We start from the raw sequence: 10623 nt of genomic DNA, 5'->3' as shown, positions 1-10623 counted from the left end.
TTTTTTTTAATTTCGATTTCTATATTTTCAATGCATTTTATTATTTTCCTTTTTTATTGAGTTTTCACCTTTGATTCTTTGAATGCTCATTTTTTAAATCTTTTTAATTTACATTGTTTTGAATTTTTTTTGTGATTTTCAAAAGTCATGAATTGTTTAATTATTTGTATTACAATTTTTTTGTGCTTCAAACACAAAATTTTGATATTATGTTTTTGAAATATTTTTTTTTTAATTCTTCAATGTTTAACTTTTTATTTGTCGAAAATGACGAATTTGTGAATAATGTTTTTCTTATTTTCAGTTTTACAACGAGAATGATTTGCTAGTCCTAAGCGTCATTCTGTGTGTTCTTTGTGCAATTTGGTTGGTTCAGGTCAATCACGGAGAGCAACTACGAATTGTACAGTCTACCCAAGCTCAAGCTCAAGCTCAATGTTTTTCTTATTTTCAGTTTTTATGATTTCAAATTTTAATACTCCAATGCTTTTGAATTCAATTTTTTTTAATGTTTACATTTCAACTGTCTTGAAGTTTCAGTTTTTGTAATTTTAATCGTATTTTCTTTTCATTTGAATTCTTATTTTTGTTTGTAATATGAATATTGTGGAATTTTCTTCAAACTCTGAATGTTTAAACTTCCAAATTTTTGGCTTATCGTATCATCTGCAGTTTCAAATACTAAAAAAAAACCTCGCTGCATCTTCATAACGGAAAACCTAATTTTAGAATTTTAAATGAATTATAATTTTAGAAATTTCAATTTTTTCGATTTTTATTTATTTTAACTGAAGTTCAGTTTTTCAACTTGTGAATTTCATTTTTCGTTCTTCAACATTTTTATTTTTCTGAATTTTCTAAAGTTTGGATTCTTGAATTTCAGTTTCCCAATCCCCCAAATTACAGCTTTTCAGAATTTTTTAATGTTTTTAATGACTTCAGTTTCTGATTTTTCTTCAGAATTTAAAGTTTTTGTTTTTTGAATGCTCAATGATATTTTTATTTTATACTTTTCATTTTGATATGTCTTAAATTTTCAGTTAAATTCAAAATGCATCGTTTATTTGAATATTTAATTTTCGTTCAAATTCGAACGTTTTGAATTTGAATTTTTTTTTTGCACTTGAAATGTTTTGAATTTTATATTTGTTTACAATAAAGTTTCTTGTCTTTCAATTTTAAGTTTCCTTAATTTCAATTTTTTATTGAGTTTTTTGAGTTTCCAATTTCTTTTTTTTTTTTTCAATTAACTTGTGAATCGACAATTCTTCGATATTTTTGATTTTTAAATTTTGTAGGTTTTGGAATTATTTTCTATTGTAACAATATTGTGTTTTCAGTTTTTTTTTCAAATATTTAAATATTTTTTCATAATATTTCAAGTTTATTTTTTATTTGATTAATTTCCTATTATTTTCGATTTGGCATGTTCTAAATTTTCCAATATTCGAATCGTTTTTCTTTAATTTAAAATTTTTGTTTTTTATTTTTGTTGAATTTGATGTCGGTAATTCAAAATTTTATTTTATTTTTATTTCAATTTTGAATTGTTCGAATTTACGTTTCAATTTTCATTGTTTCGGGAATTTTCATTGTCTCATACTTTCCAATTTTTTATTTTCATTCTAGAATTAAACTTCTTTTTAATTTTAATTTTCTCATCGTTTCAATCTTAACAATGTTATCTTTTAATTTTATTTTGGAAATAAAGTTTTTTAAAAGTAATGACGTTTTCAAATTATTTTTTGTTTGTTTTAGATTTTTTTATATGTTTCTTCGAGTTTTCCAAAATGTTTTTTTCATGATCTTGAATTTTTTAAATTTTGGGATTTTTTTTCTTTTTGTTTCTATTCAGCTCTTGAATTTTTGATTTGGAGCTCTCCGAATGTTGAATTTTTGTTTTATTTTTTAATGTTTTCATGTTTTTTTTCATTGTTATATATTTTTAATAACTTGAATTCTGATATTTATTTATTCTGTTTTTTTTAAGAGTTTCCCATTTGAATGAAATTAAGATTTTCAAAATTTTTCATTTTTAAAATCTTTTTATTTTGAACTGCTTTAAATTTGCAATTTTTGGGTTTGAAATATATTTTTTTCCATTTGAATTTTCAATTCTGCCAAACTTGTTTTGGATTTCAATTTTTGTTTGCATTTTAAATGTTCTGAGTTTTATATTTTTAAAACCCATTTTTTTTTTGGTTTTTCGATTTTAGTAGTTGTTTCTGAATTGCTTGAATTTCTAATTTTTGAATTTTCTTTTGTAGATTTATAATGCATTTTTGACAACAATTCTTTTACATTTTACTGTTATGCTTTTGCAGTTTTTCCATCATTTTTTTTTTCAACAATTTTGTATGTTCAACTTTTTGAATTTTTAATATTTATACAGTCAGTCCATGCCAAACCGATATAGTGGTTCTCGGATTTTTGCAAAATGTGGTAGTTTTGTTGTTCATCGCAAAATATTAGACCCGTATTTTCTTTCTTTTTGTTTCATTTAGGGTGATCCGAAAAATCAACTTTTTCTTTTTTCAAAAATGACTATTTTAAAAATTTGTAACGTAGTTCACTGAACAGATTCAGATGATCTTCTTCTTCTTTTTGAATTTAAGAGGGTTTAAACTTTTTAGTTCATTCGCCTCTAGTTCAGATGATCGATATATCAAATTAAAGCCAATCCGCTAGTCTTCCTTTTTCAAAGTTAACCGATGATCTAAAATAGATTTTTTTTAAACTTTGAAGAACAATAACTCAAAAACGAAAAGAAACAATATGATGCGTCAATCATCTGAACCGGTCCAGTAATTCAAAAGTTATGAATTTTTGTGGTGGAAAAAAGAGGAAGAATAGACTTCGCGGTTGACTTTGAAAAATCATAACTCAAAAACAAAAAATGAAGCCTCTCTGATCTAAATTTTTGAAAGTGTTATATATAAAAAAAAACATAGCTTTGAAGAAATAATATTTTAAAAAATAGTGCCCTCTAGTCCAAAACAATGTAAACAGCAAAACACAAATGATTGCAACAAATAAATTCAATTTTCATTTGCAGGTGTAATATCTTTCCTAGGAAGACTAGCTAATTGGCTTTGATTTGATATGTTAATTATCTGATTCGGTCGAGTAGTTCGAAAGTTAGGATTTTTTGAAAAAAGTCATTTTTGGAAAAAAATGGAAAAGTTGTTTTGAATGTATTAAGTTTTATTTTCAATGTTTTTGGAATTAAAATTTTGAATAGATTTTAGAATAAACATCTCTTGAATTTTCATTCTTTCACTGTTTTAACCTTTGTTTTTTTTATTTTCCAATCTCCAATTGTAACTGTTTACAATCTTAATTTTTTTAGGGTTTCAAAAGTTACAAATAATAAATTTTTAATTTCTAAAATTTGTATTTGTTGAAATTAAGTTTTTTTTAACTTTTAAACTTTCAGTAAATTTGTAATTCATCTTTTTAAACGGTTTTATGTAGCTTGCCCTGTAATTTGTATGTTTGTATGTTTGTAACTTGTTTGTCTGTAGCGATTTACCACATTAATAGAAATTCGACCCCCTTCCTGTTGACCGATTGATCTGAAATTTGGAACACACCTTTATCTCTGCAGTCATTATAAAACTGCGTATTTCATGATTTTGAAACTCCAAGATGGCGGCTACTACAAAATGGCAGATTATATATTTTCTTAAACTCCATCAATGAGTTTTTTTCAAAACCCCATCAATATCAAATGAAAGGGCTTGACTAGTAGAACACAGTTATTTTTGAAAAATACAAATCCAAAATGGCGGATCACATAATTTTTTAAAACCCCATCAATATGGGTATCGAATGAAAGGGCTTGACTAGTAGAACACAGTTGTTTTTGAAAAATTCAAATCCAAAATGACCGTTGTAACAAAATAGTCAATTACTTTTTCAAACGGTTTCATTCAACTGGACCTGTTTGTATGTCTGTAGGGTTGTCTCACATTAACAAAAATTTGACACTGTTCCTTTTGACTAATTGATCTGAAATTCGGAACATACGTTTATCTCTGCTGTTATTATAATACTGTGTATTCCATTATTTTGAAAAATCCAATTTGGATGCCACTATAAAATGGCTAATTTCATATTAGTTTAAAAAATGTTAATTGGTATATGTGTATCAAATGAATGGACTTGACTTGGAGAACAAACTACGTTATGAACAACATAAGTTCAGAAGGGTCATCATTATCGGTATGAAATGAAATGATTTGACTAATAGAATACAATACATCATTAAGACATTCCGAAATATAGGCAAAAATCAAACATTTAAAAAAATTGTGGAATGTTTTTATTGTAGAAAAATATACTTTATTACCTTTTTTATTTTCTAGTTTTTAGTACATTATCTGTATTATGTACTAAAAACTAGAAAATAAAAAAGGTAAAAAAAAATTTTTTAAGTTAAATGGTTTCATTGTGATGAAACATGATAATAATACAGATAATGTACTAAAAGCTAGAAAATAATTAGGCAAGTAGCAGTTAGTAGTTATCACACCCCTTCCTTTAATCTAGAACATTGATGGGACTAAAAGAAAATCGTGGGGCACGTTGGATTTTCGTTATCCATAGTTAATAGTTTCATCATATGCCCCACGGTTTTCTTTCAGTCTCTAGATTGATAGGATATAAAAGAAGGGGTGTGATAACTACCAACTGCTACTTGCCTAATTATTTTCTAGCTTTTAGTACATTATCTGTATTATTATTATGTTTTATCACAATGAAACCGTTTAACTTACAAATTTTTTTTTACTTTTTTCATTTTATTTGCATCTTTTTATGTCACTAAATTTACATTTTCCAATGTTCTTGAATTTTAAAACTTCCAAATCTTTTTATTTCACTGTTTTGAAGTTTCAATATTTGTAGTTTCAAAATGTATTTTCTTTCTAAATGAATGTGTAATTCTTTCGTAATTATATATTATATATTTTCATTGACATGACTTGGTTTTTTAACTTTGAATTATTTGAATTTAGATTTTTTTAATTCCAAATTATTGGCCAATCCTTTCATATACACATTTTTCATGTTATAAAATATGTTGCATCTTTAAGAGGATAAGCCTTATTGTAACTACTGATCTAAATATGGAAATTTTCATGAAGACATAAGTGTATAATCAAACAACCATTCCATGTCAAACAGATATAGTGGCTCCTAGATTTTCGTGAAAAGTGGGAGTTCGCAAAATATTCCGCATTTTTTAATTTTTTTTTATTAGGGTGACCATTCCCGTTTTAGGGCCCGAAGAATACATTTTTTCGCCTTTTTCAAAAAATGACTTTTTTTTTAAATTCATAACTTTTGAACTACTGGACCGATTCAGATGATCGACATATCAAATTAAAAAATAATTGGTTGGTGTTTTTGAGAAAAATATTACCTTTGCAAAAAAAAATTTGTTTTCGTGAATATTGATTTTATTTTTTCCTTTGTTGTTCTCATGTGTGGGGCCCTTTCGGATGAGAGAGAACTGCACTCTCTTAGATCTTGTAGGCGACTGCTACATAATTTATTTTTCTATTTCTTGTTAGTTCACATATCCTTATCATCTACCTACTCCGTTTTGCTGCCTATTCGTTCATTATCTTATCCACTCGCTAGGATGCCGAGGATGCCGATCATAAAACAAGCCTCGTCATGCTTATGGATTTGCCACCCATGTGGCTATATCCTAAGATAAGCATGACGAAGCGATAGTGATCGTAGAACGAACAGATCATAAAAGACGTCTCGCTATGTTTATGGATTTACCTCCCATGAGGCTAAATCCTAAATAAACAATGTCGAGACGACAATGATCGTCCGTACCATAACACATGGCTTTGGACCAGTGGGCGCTATACTTTTTTATATATATTTTTGAAAACTTTACATAACATATCCGAAAATCCGAGATGTGATTTTTGTTATTTTTAAGTTATGATTTTTGAAAGACAACCGATGGCCGGAAAATTATGTTTTGACTTTTTCGAGAATTCATAACTTTTGAGCTACTGGACCGCCAGTTCAAATGACTCCAAATGATACCATGACTCGAAAACGCGTTCTCAATTCTTAATCGAGAAAACTATGAAAAACTAACACAATCAATAATTACAAAACTGAAGGTCCTATTTTTTCACTTTTTTTAAAGATCATAAGCTTCAATTTGATGTATCAATCATCTGAATCGGCTCAGTTGGTCAAAAGTTATGATTTAAAAAAAAAAATTTTGAAAAAAGGGGGAAAATTGTGGTTTTTTTAACCATCGGTTAATTTTGAAAATACATAACCTAAAAACGAAAAAATCACATCTCTGATGTTTGGATATGTTATGCAAAAAAAAACTCAGCTTTTAAGAAGAAATGTAAAAAAATATAGCGCTCTAGTTCTAAGCCATGAAAACAACGGTCCCTAGGGACTGACTCCGAGCTTTTTTTTAGAAGAGCGTTGATCACTGACACTGACAGTTACAAAGTATAAAAATAAAAAATATATGGCTTTGTTTTATTATGTGCTGCAAAATGTGACTGCTTTCTAGTCGAATTTCTGACTATTTTCTAATTCTATGACGAGAAAGGTATGCCTCAGTGTAATGACTGATAACTTCAGCTCGCTCAATTATTTTTCTTCGGTTTCCTCTCGATTTTTGTATCGCACATTCGCGATCGATAGCTGACAACGCCTCTCGGATTCCAATTAGTAATTGAATGGATTTAATTCCTTTTTCCAACACCTGTTACTTTCTTTGTAAATAGTGAGTTTGAGCGACCTTCAGCTATATCATGGTGTCTTGGGCATATTCGTTCATTCATACAAAATCAAAATGATCAGTAAGTTACCAAGTTATATTTTTTATTTTGTGAAGAAAAGGTCCCCATTTTTCATTTTAAATTATTTATAGAATAAATAGTCTCAAGTAACAATACGCTTCGTTGCGGTTGATTGATGAACATTAGAACTTCTTTAAGTCATGAAGCTCTGACCTTACCGTTTGATTTTATTCTTCCTAGTCAGCTTGAATGTCCGCTGGTAGATCATTTTTTGCATGATACTCTTGGCGCACTCGCCGCAGGAAAACCGGTAAAGCTTCCACTAGAAATACCGCTGCGTTCCTGCATCCACTCGCCACGACCTAGCCTACATCATCATTCGATGCGGAGATAATCATATAAACATACAAAAGTTGGATGACACACAAATCCTCGCGGTCACCGACTGGCTGCGAGGGTGGTTCTGGTTTATATTTATATCGCTCCCCCTCTCTTTCTACCACCGGTGAATCAGTGGGGTCGGAAGAGGAGGCGCTGATGATCCGTCGCACAACTCTCACGCCTCTATTTACGACCCGCTCTGCCCGCGCCCAGAACATGTGTTTTCAATTGAGCTTCCCGACGCGCGGCGCGACCACCGATTCACGCTTCGAACTGTGGCCGCTGTGGGTTGTTTTCCGAGCACTGACTCCCTGTCGTTTCTCACCGCACCACAACAGGTGGACGTAAATATGTTTTGACTTTACCAATCATTGCCCTTCATTATCAGAACCGGATATGACGCGCTCTGCTGGAAACTGTTGGAAGTGTGGGGGGAAGGTCACATATACCCAATTACAGCGCACTATTGGGACTTCCAGGGCAAAAACCAAAATACGATTCTCATTGCGCTGGGACCGACGATCAACAGCTGCCAGCAAACCGCAACGCTTGGCCGCCACTTTTAATTACCAACACCAGGAACGCCCCCACTTGGTCAGTATTACCAATTGAACCCCCTCTCTGCAAACACCAAACTTTGATTAACCCTCCGATCCAACCACTCCACGCAATCAGATATCTACCCCATTCCCCTTGCACATCGAGGAGCGACCATCGAGAGCAAGTGGCGCGATCAGACACAACGGAACCGCCGAAGATTTGTGTCGATTCGTGTGAACAAAAACAAAGCACCGCGCGGCTCCTCTTCTCTCTCCGATTTTCTTTTCTTGAAGTTGGATTCTACGTGTGCATTATACCATAGATGAATGCACACCGAATGCGCGTAAGCTGACCGTCTCCGTCGACCGCTTCCGACGGTGGCAAGTGCGATTACTGCGAGACCAAGGCGACCGAATCTCGCCGATGCGGATGAGTTTTCTCGCCCGCTGCGGTCGCCACATTCGCAATGTAGAAAAAAAGACGTGAAGCGAGGGCCAGAGATCAATTGGTCACCAAGGGGTGCGACAGTGCGAAGTCGATGAGATCGTAAGACTCGTTTTGAATTGCCCTCTTTGTAGTCCACGTATCGAAAAGCAATAGGTACTAGAGACCACCAGATGTGTTGGGATCCCAAGCCTGCGAACTACAAGCCCCTCGGGGACTGCTCTCGAGTGTCGCCAACTGTCGCACTGATCGGTGGCGAGTAACGCATGTCCAAAATAGACATCGCAAAACGAGTGTGTTACCATCGGTGTGTTGAAGATCCAAGCGGAGCGCGCAAGAAAAAAGATCACAATATAACAGAACGAGCGCGCGCATTTTGGGATGAAATCTTATTTTAAGTTACGGTGAGGTCGCGGAGAAAGAACGATGATCATTAGCCACAACAGAGATGTCAACTTTTTTTTTGCGTGCGAAACGTCCATGTTTTTATTGTCACATATGATCACTCCTTTGCCGAATGTCGTGTCCCAAAGTGGGTCGTCCAGGAACGGCGAACGCTTTGGGAGTTTGTAGTGAGAGTGTTTTGCCTTTCGGACTTGACATTTTACCAACGAGCCAAAGAGTACGGAGCGTTGGACAAGATTTTCCATCAAGATTTATTTAGTTTACTTTCTCAGGTTTTTGAACATGTAGTCGAGCGTTTTCTTGGCGTAAAATCATTGTGGCTTGTCACAATCCGTATAACGGTAGTTCTTCCCATCATTGGACTCAAACGAAACAAACTCAACCGATTTAGATTTTTAACTTTAACAATCGTATTTCTGAATTCTCTTTTTTTTACTTTTGAAAATCTTGTTGTTTGATTTTTCAAAGTTTTTAATCAAATTCAAGAGAACAAAATGAAATATTTTTTTACATTTAGATTTTCCGATTTTTCAAAAAAAAAATATTTTTTTTCATTCTGTGATTTTTTCATGTTTTGATTTTATCAAATTTTTCGATTGTTTAATTTTTTATTCTTTCTTTCTTTATTTCTAAAAATGTTTTATGTTTTTGTTTGTCTTTTTGGTATTTTAATCGACCTTGTGAAATTGTTTCATTATTTTTAGTTTTGTTCTCTATTCATATTGGTTTGATTTTACAATATTTCATGTTTTTTCTTAAATCTCCGGTTGAAAATTCGTGAATCACTCAATTTTTTATTTTTGAAGTTTGAATTCTTAGAACCTTAAAAATTTTGAATTTTATACATGAAGTCTATATTTTATCGGCTGTCTAATTATTTGACTTTTTAATTCATCTTTTCAATTTTCCAAGAAAAAAAACCATCTGATTTTACTCGAAGATATCAACTCAAAAAAAAAATCATTGAATTATAAAAAGACAGGCCAAACACATAGTTTTGTCCCTCACAGAGCCGATTAGGACCCGACAAGGCCCTTGCAGACAATTGGTCAACCAGAGTATAAGTCCAACCTTCGACTAATTTTTGGATAGACAATGAATATCCCCATCCAGAAGAGTCGAGAAATTTCCCTTCACGAAACAATTCTAGACCTCCACAAAACTTTTATATTATATCCTTCATATGGGTGTGACAAGCGCGAGGCTCAAACTTTAATTTGTTTTCCACCAATACAAAAGAAAACAACAAATAAACACACCAAACATCACATCATACTGAAATTTTTTCGAAATTTACAGACATAATAATTAATATATCCTACATTCTGATCTTGTTCCAATCTATTATCTGATTCAAATCTGTTGAAAACTTGTTTCAACATATTTTATTTTTGAATTTCAATTTTTAAAATTTTTAAATTATAAAGTATCTCAAGCAAGAAATCTTTGTTTATTATTCAATTATTCAATTTATAATTTTTTTTCAATTGAAATTTTTCATTTTTTTTATGAATTATTATGTTGTTGTTGAGCCCACGATTTTGGGTTCATTATTTTATGAGTTAACATTCCCTCGATTCCTCATTCTTGTTTTTTTTATTCTTGTATTTTTTGGATATCATAACATATCTTGCACTTCGTTAAATGTTTGACTTTTTTAATTTTTTTTCAGTTTTTAACCCTTTTTTTAAATTCTTGGTATGCTAATTTTTTTACTCTTGAACTTATTTGGTTTGTTCAAAATCAATTTATTATTTTTTCATTGTTCTTATTTTTTTCTATATTTAATTTCATTATTTTTAATCTCGCATTTTTGGCGTTCTGATATATTATTGACTGCTTGTTTTTTTTAATTTCTTACGTTTTATTTATCAAATATTTTTAGTTTTCACTGTTCATGTTTCGATAGATTTTCATAGGTTTTCTATATTTTATTCTTTCAATCATCTATTTGCGAATTTACTGTATATTTTCTCTCGTATATTTTACCTCTTAATCTTTAGCTTTTTTAAAAATATTATTCTTTGATTTCTGAAAGTTTTCAATCTTCTTCCTT

Source organism: Toxorhynchites rutilus, chromosome 1, assembly GCF_029784135.1.
Source record: "Toxorhynchites rutilus septentrionalis strain SRP chromosome 1, ASM2978413v1, whole genome shotgun sequence".
Taxonomy (NCBI): Eukaryota; Metazoa; Arthropoda; class Insecta; order Diptera; family Culicidae; genus Toxorhynchites; species Toxorhynchites rutilus.
Note: the sequence above shows the minus strand (reverse complement) of the source record.